Below are 18452 nucleotides of genomic sequence, written 5' to 3'. Positions count from 1 at the left end.
AAAAAAAAAAAAAAAAAAAAGACAGTGTGGTATTGGTGAAAGAACAAATAGATCAATGGAACGGAATAGGCAATCTGGAAATAGACCCACATAAATATAGTCAACTGATCTTTGTCAAAGGAGTAAAAGCAATACAATGAGCCAAAGATCATTTTTTCAAAAATGGTATTGGAACAAGTGGACTTACACATGCAAAATAGTTCATCTAGACAAACACCTTACACCCTTCAAAAAATTAACTCAAAACAGATTGTAGACCGAAATCTAAAACTACAAAGACTATAAAACTCATAGAAGATAACATAGGAGAAAATCTAACTGACCTTGGGCACCACTGATTTTTTAGGTACAGCACCAAAGGCATGAACCAAGAAAAAAATAATTGATAATCTGGACTTCATTAAAATTGAAAACTTCTGCACTGTGAAAGATCATATTAAGAGAATAAGAAGACAAGCTACACATTGAGAGAAAATATTTGCAAAAGACATATCTAATAAAGAACCATTACCCAAAATATACCAAGAACTCTTAAAACTCAACAATAAGAAAACAAATAACAACAACAAAAAAAGAAAACAAATAACCTGATTAAAAAATAGGCAAAATACTTGAACAAGCACTTCACCAAAGAAGACATACCCATAGCAAGTAAACATATAAAAAGATATTCGACATCACATATAATTAGGGAATTACATATTAAAACAACAAAGAGCTACTACAACAACTGTAAGAATGGCTAAAATCCCTAACACTGACACCACAAAATGCTAATGAGAATGTTGAGCAACAGAAACTCTCATTCACTACTGGTGGAAATGCAAAATGATATAGCCACTTTCAGATGGGTGCGGTGGCTCACACCTGTAATCCTAGCAGTCTGGGAGGTTGAGGCGGGTGGATTGCTCGAGGTCAGGAGTTTGAAACCAGCCTGAGCAAGGGCGAGACCCCGTCTCTACTATAAATAGAAAGAAATTAATTGGCCAAGTAATATATATAGAAAAAATCAGCTGGGCATGGTGGTGCATGTCTGTAGTCCCAGGTACTCGGGAGGCTGAGGCAGTAGGATCACTTGAGTCCAGGAGTTTGAGGTTGCTGTGAACTAGGCTGACACCAAGGCACTCACTCTAGCCTGGGCAACAAAGCGAGACTCTGTCTCAAAGAAAAAAAAAAAAAAGAAAAAAGAAAATGATATAGCCACTTTCAAAGACAGTTTGGCAGTTTCTTATAAAACTAAACATACCATATGATCTAAAAACTGCACTCGTTGTTATTTACCCAGATGAATTGGAAACTTAAGTACACACAAAAATCTGCACATGGATGTAAACAGCAGCTTTACTTATAATTACCAAAACTTGGAAGCAACCGAGATGTCCTTCAGTAGGTGAATGGATAAATAAACTGTGGTACATATAGACAATGGAATATTATTCAGCACTAAAAAGAAATGAGCTATCAGGCCAGCAGGGTGGCTCACGCCTGTAATACTAGCAGTCTGGGAGGCCGAGGCGGGCGGATAATTTGAGCTCAGGAGTTCGAGCCCAGCCTGAGCAAGAGTGAGTCCCCATCTCTACTAAAAAATATAGAAAGAAATTAGCTGGACAACTAAAAATATATATAGAAAAAATTAGCTGGGCATGGTGGCATACGCCTGTTGTCCCAGGTATTTGGGAGGCTGAGGCAGAAGAATAGCTTGAGCCCAGGAGTTTGAGGTTGCCATGAGATAGGCTGATGCCACGGCACTCTGTCCTGGACAACAGAGTGAGATTCTGTCTCAAAAAAAAAAAAAAAAAAAAAAAAAAAAAAAAATCAGCTATCAAGCCATGAAATGACATGTAAGAATCTTAAATGCATATTACTAACTAAAAGAAGCCAATCTGAAAAGGCTAGATACTGTATGGTTCCAACTATATGACATTCTGGAAAAGGTAAAACTATGAAGACAGTAACAGGAATAGTGGTTGCCAGGGATTGGCAGAGGGAAGGATGAATAGGCGGAGCATAGAGTGTTTTTAGGACAGTGCAAGTATTCTGCATGGTATTGTAATGGTGGATACATGTCATTATAGGCTTGTCAAAACCCATAGAAAGCGTGAACACCAATGTAAACTATGGACTCTGGTTTATAATGATGGTTCATCAATTGTTAACAAATATATCACTGTGGCTGAGGGTGTCCGTAGGGAGAGAGGTTTTGTGTGTGTGTATGTACAGGGGATATATGGAAGCTCTCTGTACTTTCTTCTCAATTTTGCCCTGAACCTAAAGCTGCTCTAAAAAATAAAGTTTATTATAATAATAATATAAAGACTAGGGTCCTCTGCAACCACAACCTAGGGAATCTCTGGTGTTGGGGGAGTGGGGGAAGGAGTGAAGTAGATCCCTAGAAAGTAGAAATTTAGTAAAATTCCTTAACTAATTTTGTAGAGCCAGATTTGGAACTACTACCCTACTGTATGCTGCCTGCCCAAGCAGGGGTTACCAAATGAGGTGTCAGGCTGGTTCCAGTAAGGCCGTGCAAATTTTAAACTCTAAAATTCCTTATTATATCCGGTCTTGGCTCTAAATGTATGCTTTCCCCGCCCTCCAAAATCAAGACTCTAAAATGCCATGGGGAAGAGGTGGCCTTTTCCCATGTGCTGAGTACTAGGGAGAGGGGAGCAGTCAAGCACAGACTGGCTGATTCTAACCTCCAACACGGGCTGAAGCTGACAAACTTCGAAGATCAAACACGGAGGACGTTTCTGGTTTCCTCCAATCCGTCAAGGGGTTGGCCTACTTATTGAGTCCCCCTGCTGCAATTTAGCAAGGACGAGGTCCCGCATCACCAGGCCCCCGCTAGGAGTCCGCTCGCTCTAGTTTAGCGATTGGCGCTGGGGTACAAGAGGGAAAGTGGCTGCTTTTCATCGAGCCTGAAAGCTGGTGGAGGCAAGCAGCTAGGCTGGGGAGTTAGGGGTGGGACCCTGATTACAGTCAAAACTCCATCGGATGTATTAATAAGTAAACGGGGCGCGCAAAATGGCGGCCCAAGCGCTTTTCTGAAAGACCGGCCTTCGCGGGTTTCTCCCAGTCCTTCAAATTTCCCGGGCGCCCCGCCCCTCAACCTCCTGCCTTCAGGATTGCAAAGCGTCGCGCCGGAAGTGACCTCACCACGGTGGCGTGGAGACGTGGGGGCGCTTCCAGCGGCCGCGGTTGTTGGGGTGGGTGTGGAGGAGGCCCTCCGTGGGTCCCCTGCTGTTGCGTGGTCGGCTTGGTGTGGTGTGCGGCGGAGGCGCAGGCCAGACGGCGCGGAGGTGGGAGCGAGGGGAGGTGGCTCGTTTGTGCGCACTCGTGGGAGGGGGCTTCCGGGGTTGGCAACGGGCATTGCTTTTAGGCTCTGGAGTTCCAGGCCTTGTGCACTTGTTTAGAGGCGGGCTGGAGCTGGGGCTGCTTCGGGTGCGCTGGGGCCAGGTAGTAGTGGTGCCGCCAGGAGTTTGGTTTGAGGTGGGAGGCTGAGGACAGCGGGATTCTAATTAGTCCGGATTGTGTGGGGTGAGGAGCATTAGCGGCCTGGGCTCTTAGTCCAGCCGTGTTGGGGACTGCTGCAGTTCACTCACTCATTGCTTCATGCCTCAGTTTCCTTTTCCACAGTGAGGTAGGGTGGCAGGGAAGAACGCGAGTGCCACATCTATGACTGACAGCTTGAGGACAGAAGTGAATTGGGGTGTAGGAGAAGAGGATGCCTGAGAAATTGGTACCTATCAGGGCACACTTTTCCTGAATCCCAGGAACTTCTCCCTTGATTTATTTCTGCCCTTGGTGTAAGTCTGTGGTTCTTATTATCAGTACCCTTTGTGTTATATTGAATGTATTTATCAACAGTTGACTTGTTGAATAGTTGAACTGTTTCGGTGTCTGTGTGGGGGGCATAGTTCTTGTCGGCTGGATCAGTTAATTTTCAATTAATCTCTTAATTGCAGAGCTAAGAGGAGTCTTAACAGTCCTCTCCTGTGGTTACAGATGAGGAACTCGCAACCCAGAATGGTTTTTCTTCTCTAGTTACAGACCAAATTGATTTCGGACTGCTGTCTGTCAAATAGAGGTTTTATTTCCACACAAAAAGAAATGACTGTCCCCAAGCAGTTTAGTATTTAACTGGAAACCTCAGATGCATTCTGATCTTTTTAAAAATGAATGGCATATTAGGTGTATTGAGCACAAAATCCTATTCATTTCTCTGTATGAAGTGAAAGTGGTTGCAAAGAATGTGATTTTTTGATTACTAAGAATTTTTTGGTGGAGTCTTGTCATTTGTTTTTGTAGGGCTGTGGGACTAGAAAAGTGTCTCAAATTGTTTTTGACATTTTACAACATGACTCAATATGCCTCTGCCTACTGTGTGTAGACACATGCACACACACACAGCTTATCCTTTACAGATGATGCCCTCTGACATTTTTCCATTTCATTAAAGGCAAAAAATAAGTTGGTTGAAACTCACTAAACTGGACCTATAGTTTGAAAAATATTAGACTAGAAACGTTTTAAGGTCTTTGCCAGGCCGGGCACAGTGGCTCACGCCTGTAATCCTAGTGGGAGGCAGAGGCAGGAGGATGGCTCAAGGTCACGAGTTCAAAACCAGCCTGAGCAAGAGCGAGACCCTGTCTCTATTAAAAATAGAAAGATTAACCACAGTAGCCTAGAAAAAAAGAAAAAAAAAAAAGAAACAAAAATAGAAAGAAATTAATTGGTCAACTAAAAATATATAGAAAAAATTAGCCTGGCATGGTGGTGCATGCCTGTAGTCCCAGCTACTTGGAAGGCTGAGGAAGGAGGATCACTTGAGCCCAGGAGTTTGAGGTTGCTGTGAGCTAGGCTGATGCCACGGCACTCTAGCCCAGGCAAGAGAGTTGTCTCAAAAAAAAAAAAAAAAAAAATTCTTTGCCAGGCCAGGCCCAGTGGCTCACGCCTTTAATCTTAACACTCTGGAAGGCAGAGGCGGGAGGATCACTTGAGGTCAGGGGTTGGAGACCAGCCTGAGCAAGAGCGGACACCCTGTCTCTACTGAAAATAGAAAAATTAGCCAGGCATCATAACACATGCCTGTAGTTCCAGCTACTTGGGAGGCTAAGGCAGGAAGATCGCTTGAGCCTAGGAGTTTGAGGTCGCAGTGATCTATAATGACACCCTGACACTGTGGCCCAGGTTGACAGAGCGAGACTCTGTCTCCAGAAAAAAAAAAATCTTTGCCATTCCTGAGATTCTGTAACTAATACAAAATGGAACATGTGTCATTTTTCTGGTCTTATCAGCCAGAGAAAAAGGGTTACTGTAGTTTTTCTAAATTCAGACAGACAACCCGGTGCGGTGGCTCACACCTGTAATCCCAGCACTCTGAGAGGGTCAGTTGGTAGGATTGTTTGAGACCAGGAATTGGAGACCATCCTGACTGTCTCTACAAAAAATAGAAAAATTAGGCTGGGCATGTTGGCTCACGCCTGTAATCCTAGCACTCCGAGGTGGGCGGATCGCTCAAGGTCAGGAGTTCAAAACCAGCTTGAACAAGAGTGAGACCCCAGCTCTACTGAAAAAATAGAAATTAGCTGGACAACTTAAAAAAAAAAATATATATATATATATATTAGCCGGGCATGGTGGCACATGCCTGTAGTCCCAGCTATTTGGGAGGCTGAGGCGGAAGGATTGCTTGAGCCCAGGAGTTTGAGGTTGCTGTGAGCTAGGCTGATGCACTCTAGCCTGAGGAACAGAGTGAGACTCAGTCTCAAAAAAAAAAAAAAAATTAGCTGGGCATGGTGGCTCAAGCGTCTGTTCCAGCTGCTTGGGAAGCTGAGGCAGGAATTTGAGGTTGCAGTGAGCAATCATGACACCATTGCACTCTAGCCTGGGGAATGAATGAGAGACCCTGTCTTGCAAAAAAGAAAAAAATTCAGGCAAAACTACAGGACATCCAAATTGGTATCTCAGAGGCGTACAGTAACCATAGTGGTAAGTGTCAAAATTTTAGCAAGGCATTTTTTAAATCCTTTATGATAACCTAGTGAGTGAGTTGGTGGAATGTGCCAGATTGTGATAGAATTAGATGGAATCATGAGTTTGAGCGTCTGTCTGGAGAAATTTAATTTGTGGACACTACTTACAGCTGGAATTCTGGTGATCTGAGCTGGAAATTTCTTTGTACACAGTATATGTTTGAAATGTATCCAGAAGGTGTGCTTATCAAATTTATTGCCTTTATGAAGAGAACAGAGAAAGTGTCATCTTTTTGATGACTGCAAGAATGCTAAAAGGTCTCAAGATTTGCCCAGTACTATTTAATAAAATGGAGAAACATAAGAGTGAGAAATTTCACTTGGGTCCAAGAAAAATCAACTGTACCAGTTATGAGAGTGGAGATGTGACCTTGCAGGAATTCCTGCAATAAAAATATGTGGACTTTCAATCACTGTCTCAATCAGTGGTGTGGTTAGGCTGTGAAAAAAACTTATGTGATCTGCATTAGATTGTATTAGGAAAATACAAAATCTGGAATGAGAAAGTTTGCATCACTTCACCCTAGCATTGCTAGGCTCACACCTGGAATGTTGGGTTTAGGTCTGAGTGTGCTGAGAGTAAATTTATGGGTAGAAGTCTAAAGGAGTTGGAATTTGTTAATTTTTAAAAAGTTTTGTTTTATTGGCTGCCTGATGATACAGTGGAGTTGGTTTGGTGTGAATGATTCTTTTTCTCCTTGTCATTTCAGGCGTTCAGGTATAGACTAGGTCATTGACCTTAAAACATTTTTGAGAGGCCAAGCATGGTGGCTCACACCTATAATCCTAGTACTATGGGAGGCTGAGATGGGAGGATTGCTTGAGGTCAGGAATTCAAGACCAACCTGAACAAGAGCAAGACCCCATCTCTACCAGAAGTAGATAAAATTTAGACAGGTGTGGTGGTGCAAGCCTGTAGTCCCTGCTACTGGGGAGGCTGAGGCAGGAGATTGCTTAAGCCCAGGAGTTGGAGGTTGCGGTGAGCTAGGCTGATGCCGTGACACTCTAGCCTGGGCAACAGAGCAAGATTCTGTCTCCAAAAAAATTTTTTTTTGCTCGAGTGTTCTAAAAGACTGAGAACTATGTGTATCTTATGTATTTCATAAATGTTTAAGTTGACATCTGAAACTTTTCATCATAGATTTAATGAGTTTAAATGTTTAATTTCAAGTAGTTCAGGTGTAATTTCTGACATGTATTACAAATATTGACTTTAAAAAAATAGGCCGGGCGCTGTGGCTCACGCCTGTAATCCTAGCTCTTGGGAGGCCGAGGCGGGCGGATTGCTCAAGGTCAGGAGTTCAAAACCAGCCTGAGCAAGAGCGAGACCCCGTCTCTACTATAAACAGAAAGAAATTAATTGGCCAACTGATATATATATAAAAAATTAGCCGGGCATAGTGGCACATGCCTGTAGTCCCAGCTACTTGGGAGGCTGAGGCAGAAGGATCACTCGAGCCCAGGAGTTTGAGGTTGCTGTGAGCTAGGCTGACGCCACGGCACTCACTCTAGCCTGGACAACAAAGTGAGACTCTGTCTCAAAAAAAAAAAAAAAAATAGAAATTATCTAAATACAATAGCAATTTGATGGTTTAAAAATATACAAATAACCTTTTTTTAAAAGACTATAAAATATATATAACAGTATATTACATTACTTGATTTGTAGATGTTAAGCCAATCTTGCATTCCTGGTATGAACCCCACTTAGTTATGTGTATAAATTTTTTTTTTTTTGAGACAGAGTCTCTCTCTGTTCTCCAGGCTAGAGTGTCATGGCATCAGCCTAGCTCACAGCAACCTCAAACTCCTGGGCTCAAGCAGTCCTTATGCCTCAGCCTCCCGAGTAGCTGGGACTACAGGCATGCGCCACCATGCCCGGCTAATTTTTTCTATATATATTAGTTGGCCAATTAATTTCTTTCTATTTATAGTAGAGACAGGGTCTTGCTCTTGCTCAGGCTGGTTTCGAACTCCTGACCTTGAGCAATCCGCCCGCTTCGGCTTCCCAGAGTACAAGGATTACAGGCGTGAGCCACCGCGCCCGGCCTTATGATTAAATATTTTTTTGATTGCCCAATTAAGATCAAATTTATGAAAGAGTAGTGTGGAAGTTGATTCCCTTGCTTGCATATCTTTATCCCCTGGATATGTGTTTTGCAGTTTGAAGAGCAGGACTGCGTTTCTAAGATGTTATAGAGGGAATTCATGCATTTTTGTAGTTTTGTTTGGGTGAGAAGGGAGGTGCCCCTCAAGGTATAATTTTCCAAGGCCATAATTTAAGTCTCCTATGTGACCAGTATTCTTTCTGCCAAAAGGAGATATTTGAACTAAAATTTGTTATATGGTAGACACTATGTAGATTATGTAATTTAATCTTAACGGTGATTCTGTGAGATAGTGGTATAATTGGTATAATTCGCATTTTGTAGATGAGGCAGTTGAGACTTAGATCAGGTAATTTGCCCAGGTCATAATGCTGGTAAGGACAGAAGTACAGATGTGAACCAGGGGCTGTGATGTCTCAGAATTTTATTTTCTTTCCACCATGCTGTCTTTTGTAGAAGGTATGGATTTAGTACTAGGATTATATTGGATGTTTTCTTTTAAGGTCTCTGCTATTTCTAGAATTTTTTTTTTTTAATTTTTTTTTTTTTTTTTGAGACAGAGTCTCGCTTTGTTGTCCAGGCTAGAGTGAGTGCCGTGGCGTCAGCCTAGCTCACAGCAACCTCAAACTCCTGGGCTAGAGTGATCCTTCTGCCTCAGCCTCCCGAGTAGCTGGGACTACAGGCATGCACCACTATGCCCGGCTAATTTTATATATATATATCAGTTGGCCAATTAATTTCTTTCTATTTATAGTAGAGACGGGGTCTCGCTCTTGCTCAGGCTGGTTTTGAACTCCTGACCTTGAGCAATCCGCCCGCCTCGGCCTCCCAAGAGCTAGGATTACAGGCGTGAGCCACAGCGCCCGGCCTATTTCTATAATTTTGATTCATTAAATACTTTACTAGTGTGTGGAAAAAATACGTAGTTTTCCAGAAAATTTGTAACTAACCACTCACTCATCCACAGCTGTTAATTATAATTATCCAGGCCAAGGCCTGGTAGGATCTGAATGCTGTGAGTTCTAATGTGGCAGATGAGATGGAATTAGCTAGTTCTGTAATTGGCAAGTTGTTTATTTGTAATTTATGTATCATTTGGACAACTGCCTCAGTTTCGTAATAGATGGAAGACCATTTAGGGGTACCTGACCTTGTTATCTAAAGGCTTCTTATGAGAGAAATGATACAGTAAAGTCCTGTGCTTAGTTTGGCATTCAGTAGTCTGGAAATCTTGATAGTTCAAGATTTGAGCAAAATAGCCGCATAATTAAAAGTAATCTGGAATGTCCTGATGATTTGACATCTGGGGCTCCCTTACTGATTCCACAAACAGATTGTTAACATAGATTTTAATAGCAAATTGACAAAATAAGTGTTGGCTAGCTAGTTGCACCAAATTTGCATTTTTTGGAAGCATCTTGTTAGTTAACGCTGTTGAATCCTATACAAAAGAATTAGTTCTTTTTGGAAATGAAATTGTTTGAAGGATTCACTATCATGAATAGGCTTTTCAAGGAAAATATACATGTTTTTTTCTACATGCACATCAAATCCTGTCACCAAACTTATGTAAGTATATAACTTATATAAGCATTGAGGTGAAGGATATTACAATGGTATTAGGACAAAATGATAAATGAACCAAAGTGTCCTTACTTGGAGATGCTTAAGAAATGGAAGCAGAAGGAAAACAACTAAGAGAAAGTGGACTTTATAGCAAGTTATTGACTAAATAATACTTCACAGTGTTTCTGAGTTTAACAGTCACTACAGTGCTTTAGAAATGATGGAATAATTAGGAGAAAACAGTATCAGTGAAGCAAGAGTATATGTAAGAAAGTATATGAAGCAAAAGTATATGAAGCAAGAGTATGTGTAAGAAAATATCAAAACCATTGCACCCCCACCTGAATGAGTCAAGTTAAAGATAATGACAATACCAAGTGATGAAGATTCGAAGCAACAGGAATGTGCATGTGGTGGGTTGTCTGAATGCAGGTGGGAGTGTGAAATGGTACAACCATTTTGAAAAACTATTTGGCAACCACTGATTTGTACACTTAAAAATTATATATGCATATTTTACCTCAAAAATTTTAACATGGGGAGAAAAGAGAACTATATGGCAGTCCTAAGAAAGCCAAATGTAATGTGACTTCCTGTGTAATATGCCTAGCAGAAGTGGGTACACTTGTCCACCACAAACATTTACTGTATAGAGTATAAGAATCTTAATTATTCATAATAGCCCAGAACTGGAAATAACTCAACTGTATCAACAGTCGAATGGATAACTACCTTGAGGCATACTTATGTAATAGAATATAGCAGCCCTGAGAAAGAATGAACTTCTGATACCTGCAGCAGTGGGGATGAATCTCATGGATGTACTCTTGAGCAAAAGAAGCTGAACACTCTAAACGAGAACCTTTATGATTTCATTTATAGGATGTTCAAATACAAGCTAAACTAATCTTTTATGATGAATGTCAGAATAATGACTATCTTTGGGGGATACATTGCAGCCTTTTGGGGTATTGGAAATATTCTGTATCTTGATTGGAAATGCTGGTCACATGGGTGAATTAATATGTAAAATTTCATGGAGCTGTATACGTAGAATATATAGACTTACTAGATATGTCATCCTGTGGTAGCTAATGCAGGTCTTGTATCTCCTGCCTCAGCTATAGGTCTTTTGACTTGGCAATATTAGCCCTATAATTGATGAAGCCCCTTAGTGTAGTCATCCGATTAGCAAGCCAATTGATACTCTACTTCTTTTAGATTCTGTAAATAACAGAATTTTTTTTTTTTTTTTTTTGAGACAGAATCTCACTCTGTTGCCTGGGCTAGAGTGCTGTGGCATCAGCCTAGTTCACAGCAACCTCAACTTCCTGAGCCCAAGCAATCCTACTGCCTCAGCCTTCCGGGTACCTGGGACTATAGGCATGTGCCACCATGCCCAGCTAATTTTTCCTATATATTTTTAGTTGGCCAATTAATTTCTTTCTATTTTTAGTAGAGACTGGGTCTCACTCTTGCTCAGGCTAGTTTTGAACTCCTGACCTTGAGCGATCCACGCGCTTGGCCTCCCAGAGAGCTAGGATTACAGGCATGAGCAACCACCCCCGGCCAGCAGAATTTTAAAAATAGAATAAACCTCTTTGATGAGTTTTGAACAATGCATTAATGTGTTTTACAGAGAGAAGTTTCTGATAAAATGGAAGGGCTGTTTGTTACACTTTTAGTGATTTTTAAAAAGTTTTTGTTGATAGAGAATTAAATAGAAAATACATACTTGTCAACTATCATTCACATTTTCAAACTATTAAAAATTCTATTCAGGCCTGGTGTGGTGGCTCACATCTGTAATCCTAGCACTCTGGGAGGCCAAGGCGGGAGGATTGTTTGAGCTAAGGAGTTTGAGACCAGCCTGAGCAAGAGTCAGACCCCATCTGTACCAAAAAATAGAAAGAATAGCTGGACAACTAAAACTACATAGAAAAAATTAGCCAGGCGTGTGCCACTATGTCCCAGCTACTCGGGAGGCTGAGGCAGAAGGCTTGCTTGAGCCCAAGACTGAGGTTGCTGTGAGCTAGGCTGACACCGCAGCACTCTAGCCCAGGCAACAGAGCGAAACTCTGTCTCAAAAAAAAAAAAAATTCTATTCAGTTTGAGACCAGCTTCAGCAAGAGTGAAACCCCATCTCTACTAAAAACAGAAAGAAATTAGCTGGACAACTAAAAATATATATATAGGCCGGGCGCGGAGGCTCACACCTGTAATCCTAGCACTCTGGGAGGCCGAGGCAGGCGGATTGCTCGAGGTCAGGAGTTCGAAACCAGCCTGAGCAAGAGCGAGACCAGTCTCTACTATAAATAGAAAGAAATTAATTGGCCAATTAATATACATAGAAAAAATTAGCCAGGCATGGTGGCACATGCCTGTAGTCCCAGCTACTCAGGAGGCTGAGGTAGGAGGATCACTTGAGCCCAGGAGTTCGAGGTTGCTGTGAGCTAGGCTGCTGCCACAGCACTCACTCTAGCCTAGGCAACAAAGCGAGACTCTGTCTCAAAAAAAAAAAAAAAATGTGTGTGTATATATATATATATATATATATATATATATATATATATATATAAATAAAAATTAGCCGGGCATGGTGGCTCATGCCTGTAGTCCCAGCTACTCAGGAGGTTGAGGCAGAAGGATTGCTTAAGCCCAGGAGTTTGAGGTTGCTGTGAGCTAGGCTGATGCCATGGCTCTCTAGCCCAGGCAATAAAGTGAGGAAGGTCTCAAGGAAAAAAAAAATTCTCTTCAGTTATTAACATCATATAAACTTGATACAGCATGGGTGTCTTAAAGATATATGTTGAATGGAGAAGTAAAAGGCTTTTCATATCTGGTTAATTTCTGGTATTTCAAAATTCTGTTATTATAGCTTTTTACTCTGCATCTAAAACAAGCATCAGAGTAGAATTATGATGGAATATAAATGATAAAAAAGGAAAATTGTACTTTTGTGACATTAAGTAGGCAAAACTGCTTAGGAAGGAGATATAAACCTAAAGTATGTATATTTTATGCCTTTTTACTGTCATCATTATTGAAATTGTGTTGCATTGGAAATTGATCTGATCTCTTAAATTCTTATAGATATGTTGATAATTGTTGCAACTTAGTGATGATATGTGGGGGTTCATTGTGCTTTTCTCTCTACATTTGTATATGTTTGAAATTTTTTATAATAAGACATTTAAAAAGGCCTTATGAATGAGCCCGCTAATGCATTATTTATTTTCTGTTCCATCAGTATGGTTTTGTGATACTTTCTTAGTTAAATCACTGGAGAACTGTCTAGAGTTTGATTAATCCCTAGAGCTAGACTCTTTCATGCTTTGTATCTGATGGGACATACTCTTTTTATCAGGAGAGTGCTTATTTATATGCTTTTTTCCCCTTTTTCTTCCTTTAGACTCTACATTTTATGTAGGTATATACCTGAAATTAATATTTGAAAACAGTGTGAAATGCTTTCTTTTTTTTCTGTGAGAAAATACTGAGCCAGTGTTTCACTTTGTGCTTAACATGTTTGTTATGTTTATATTTATCTGCTAGCTATTTCCCGACTTCCTTCTGTGAGTAGGAAAATGTTAGATTTTATATCTTGTATAGGATTTGGCATAGAGTATGCTTTAAAGATACTGTATTTTTAGAACCATTTTCAAGAAGAGCCAACACATTTAGATATAAATATTTAGATACTCTATCAGGGTGGCGAACCTGCAGTCTTAAGGCCACATGTGGCCTTCTAGATCCTTAAGTGTGGCCTTTTGACTGAATCCAAATTTTACAGAATTGCTCTCTAGATCTTGCATAATTGTTTTTCGTTTTTTTTTGAGACAGAGTCTCACTTTGTTGCCCAGGCTAGAGTGAGTGCCATGGTGTCAGCCTAGCTCACAGCAACCTCAAACTCCTGGGCTCAAGCAATCCTGCTGCCTCAGCCTCCTGAGTCGCTGGGACTACAGGCATGCACCACCATGCCCGACTAATTTTTTCTATATATATTAGGTGGCCAATTAATTTCTTTCTATTTATTGTAGAGACGGGGTCTTGCTCTTTCTCAGGCTGGTTTCGAACTCCTGACCTCCTGCAATCTGCCTGCCTCAAGCAATCCGCCTGCCTCGGCCTCCCAGAGTGCTAGAATTACAGGCGTGAGCCACCGCTCCCGGCTAATCTTGCATAATTGACTTCTGTCATATCTGTTGTGTCTAATTCATTCATTGATTGAATCAATACTTAATTGAATTTTTCTTCTATTCTAGGTACTCTTACTGGCTGAACAAGACAAAGTCCTTTGCCCTATTCTAGTGGGTTGACACAATACAAACAAATAAGGTAATTCATATGGTGATCCATTTTGAGATCATAATAGAAAGTGAGGTATAAGAGAGTAATGAGTAGCCACGTTAGAATGGGTAGCCAGGGAAGGCCTATCTGATGTGTTGATATTTTTACCAGATACCAGAAAGACAAAATGGAACAGGCCATCCATAGAGCTGGGGAAAGAGTGTTCTAGGAATACCTGGTGCAGATTTCTTGGGGAACAAGCTTGATGTGTTTAAGGAACAGTAATAAGGCCATTGTGTGTGGAAAATAGTGGGAGGGAAGTGTCTTGATTTCTTTGAAACATGATAGTGTAAAAAATCTTTGTTTTTCTTTTTCACAGTTGTATTGGCTATTATAAGTACTGTGCATTTCCATATATATTTTGGAATCAGTTTTTCAGTTTCTCCAAAAAGGGCCAGCTGGAGTTTGTGGTTTTTTTTTTTTTTGAGACAGAGTCTCACTCTTGTTGCTCAGGCTAGAGTGAGTGCCATGGCATCAGCCTAGTTCACAGCAACCTCAAACTCCTGGGCTCAAGCAATCCTACTGCCTCAGCCTCCCGGGTAGCTGGGATTACAGGCATGCGCCACCATGCCCGGCTAATTTTTTCTATATATTTTTAGTTGGCCAATTAATTTCTTTCTGTTTTTAGTAGAGACGGGGTCTCACTCTTTTCTCAGGCTGGTTTCAAACTCCTGACCTTGAGCGATCAGCCTTATTGGCCTCCCAGAGAGTTAGGCTTACAGGCATGAGCCACCATGCCTGGCCTAGCTGGATTTTCGATTGATATGTGTATTTGACCCATAAATCAATTTGGGAGAATTGACCATATTAAATTCTTCAATCTGTAAACATAATACATCTTTCTATTTATTGAGATCTTTAATTTTTCTCAGCAGTCTTTCATAGTTTTCATTGTACAGTGCCTGTGACTTTTTCATTGTATTTATTCCTAAGTATTTTGTTTTTTAATACTATTATAAATGGTATTTTTAAATTTTATTTTAAGATATTTATTGCTACTATATAGAATGTGGTTGGTTTTTCTACATGAGTGTATATCCTGTGACCTTGCTAAACGTTTATTAGTTCTAGGACTTTTATTGTGTGCGTTCTTTAGGATATTATACATGCACAATCATGTCATTGCAAATAAAGACAGTTTTATTTCTTCCTTTCCAATATTTATGCTTTTTATTTCTTTTTCTTGTTTTATTGCACTGGTTAGGACTTGCTGTATAATGTTGAATGGAAGTACAAGTGGTAACAGTAGATATCTTTGCCTTGTCCTCAGTCTTAGGGGAAAAGCATTCATCATTTTACCATTAAGTATAATGTTAGCTGTAGTTGTTTTCTAGATGCCAGCTCCCCCACCTTTTTTATTTCTTTTTTTTTTTCCTCTTTCAGGGAATACACAGAGGTACCTACCTTTTTTTTTTTTGAGACAAGAGTCTTGCTTTGTTGCCCAGGCTAGAGTGAGTGCCGTGGCGTCAGCCTAGCTCACAGCAACCTCAAACTCCTGGGCTCAAGCGATCCCCCTGCCTCAACTTCCTGAGTAGCTGGGACTACAGGCATGTGCCACCACGCCCGGTTAATTTATATATATATATATATATTAGTTGGCCAATTAATTTCTTTCTATTTATAGTATAGATGGGGTCTCGCTCTTGCTCAGGTTGATTTCGAACTCCTGAGCTCAAACGATCCGCCCGCCACGGCCTCCCAGAGAGCTAGGATTACAGGCGTGAGTCACCGCGCCCGGCCCTACCTTTTTTAAATATCATTAATGGGTGTTGAATTTTGTCAAATTATCTTTCTGCATTTATTCATGTGATATACATGATTTTGTCATTGATATTGTTAATGTCATGGAAGATACTGATTTTTTTTAATTAAACTTTTTATTTTGAGATAGTTGTAGATTCACGTGCAATTGTAAGAAATAATATGGAGAGATTCCCTATACCCTACCTAGTTTCCCTCTTTGGTAACATCTTGCAAAACTATAATACAGTATCACTATTAGGATATCGACACTGATGTAGTGAATATGCAGAACATTTCCATTACCACAAGGATCCATCATGTCGTCCTTTAAAGCCATGTCTGCTTGTCTCCTGTCCCTACCCTTTCCTTAACCCCTGGAGGTGCTAATCCGTTCTCCATTGCTATAGCTTGTCATTTCAAGAATGTTACATAAATTGAATCATGCAGAATATAACCTTTTGCAGTTTGCTTTTTTCACTTTTTTATCTGTTGCATGGATGTACCACAAGTTTAACTATTCACCCATTGAAGATCATCTGGGTTGTTTCTAGCTTGCAGCTATTATGAGTAAACCTGATAAAAACATCTGTGTACAGGTTTTTGTGGGAATTTAGGTCTTTCTTTCTGTGGGATAAATGACCAGGAGTGCAATTGCTGGATCATACAGTAGTTGCATTTTTATAGATTTTTTATAAACTGCCACATTTTTTTCCAGAATAACTATACCATTTAATAGTCCCACTAGCAATGTATGACTGATCCAGTTTTCCCACATCCTTGCTGGCAGTTTGTTGTCACTATTTTTTATTTTAACCATTTTAAAAGGTATGTAGTCACATCTCACTGTGGTTTCAATTTGCATTTCCCTAATTGTTAATGATGTTGAACATCTTTTTATGTGCTTATTTGCCATCTGCATATTCCTTTTGGTGAAATATCTTTTCATGTCTTTTGTCCATTTTCTGTTAAATTTTGAGAGTTCATTCTGTATTTTAGATATTAGTTCTTTGTCAGATATGTGGTTTGCAGATGTTTTCTCCTAGTCTGTATCCTTTTTGTCCTTTTAACAAGTCTTTTGGAGAATAAACATTTTTAATTTTGGGGAAGTCTAATCAGTTTCTTTTTATAGGTTGTGCTTTTGTTGTCAAGTCTAGGAACTCTTTGCCTAGCCCTAGATCCTCAAGGTTTTTCTCTTGTGCTTTTTCTAAAAGTTTTAGAGTTTGATGTTTTGCATTTAAAGTCATGATCCATTTTGAGTAAATTTTTGTATAAGATAGACTTAGGTTGAGATTCATTTTTTTGCTGATGGATGTCTATTTGCTCCAGCACCATTTGTTGTAAAAGCTATATAGCCCCCATTGAATTGTTTTTGCATTTTGTCAAAAATCTGTTGGTCTTATCTGTATGAATCTGTTTCTGGGTTCTCTATTTTATTGATTTTTATGTCTATCTCATCACCAATGCCATATAGTCTTGATTACCATAGCTATATATTAAGTCTTGAAATCAAGTAGACTGATTGCCTCCACTTTCTTGTAAAAGTTGATTTAGCTATTTTACTTCCTTTGCCTTTCCTATAAATTTTAGAATAATCTTGTCTATATCTACAAATCCTGCTGGGACTTTGATGGGAATTTCATTAATCCTTTATATCAGTTTGGGGAGACTTGACATACTATGTTGAGTCTTTTAACCTATGAAATATGTTATGTCTTCTTTAGCATTTTGATTTTTCCCCTCAATATTGCATAGTTTTCAGCATGCAAATCCTGTACATGTATGTTTATTTATTTATTTATTTATTTTTAAAATTAATTTATTTTAAGACAGGGTCTTGCTCTGTTTCCCAGGCGACAGGACAGTGGCATCTTCATAGGTCATTGCAACCTCATACTCTGGGGCTTAAGGGATCCTTCTGCCTCAGCCTCCAGTGTAGCTAGGCATGAGCCACCATGCCTGGCCCTGTACATATTTCTTTAGACTGACACCTAGTATTTCATTGTTTTTGAGCAATTGTAAATGGTTTTATATTTTTAATTTTGGTGTCCATGTGTTCATTGCTAGTATCTTGAAATAACGTTGACTTTTGTACGTTTATATATCCTGTGATCTTGCTGAACTGATGTATTGAGTTCTAAGACTTTTTGTGTAGGTCTTTGGGATTTTCTATATAGACAGTCATGGCATCCGAAATGTGAACAGTTTTGTTTTTTCCTTTCCAATTTATGCATGCCTTTTATTTCTTTTTCTTGCCTTATTGCCAGAACTTCTAGTGCTATGTTGAATAAAAGTGGTGAGAGTGGATATCCTTGCCTTGTTCCTGATCTTGGGGGAAAGCATTTAGTCTTTCACCATTAATTATAATATTAACTGTAGGGGTGTTTTGGATGCTTTTTATCAAATTGAGAGAGTTCTTCTGTGTTGCCATTTTTCTGAGATTTATGTGTGTGTGTGTTTTGGTTGTTGTTTGGTCTCTTTCTTTATTTAGAGATGAGGTTTTGCTTGGTCACTGATAGGCTGGAGTGCAATGGCATGATCATAGTTCATTGCAGTCTCAAACTCCTGGGCTCAAGGGATCCTCCTGCCTCAGCCTCCCAAGTAGCCAGGACTACAGGTGTGCATCACCATGCCCAACTAATTTTTTAAAAAGTTT

General features: G+C 39.9%; 1 protein-coding gene across 4 annotated transcripts in view; it reads left to right on the top strand.

The window, feature by feature from the left end:
* Window positions 1-3148: 3148 nt before the first annotated feature.
* The window catches only part of EDC3 (enhancer of mRNA decapping 3), a 70488-nt gene continuing 55184 nt past the window's right edge, over window positions 3149-18452 (top strand). Inside the window, exons 1-2 of one of the 4 annotated variants that reach the window (XM_076004551.1) lie at window positions 3149-3206; window positions 13972-14044. The gene's annotated coding sequence lies outside the window, so the exon portion shown is untranslated. The other 3 variants (XM_076004549.1, XM_076004550.1, XM_076004548.1) reach the window with 3 other exon arrangements.

Source organism: Microcebus murinus, chromosome 6, assembly GCF_040939455.1.
Source record: "Microcebus murinus isolate Inina chromosome 6, M.murinus_Inina_mat1.0, whole genome shotgun sequence".
Lineage (NCBI taxonomy): Eukaryota > Metazoa > Chordata > Mammalia > Primates > Cheirogaleidae > Microcebus > Microcebus murinus.
Note: the sequence above shows the minus strand (reverse complement) of the source record. Positions and strands in the feature narration are given on the sequence as shown.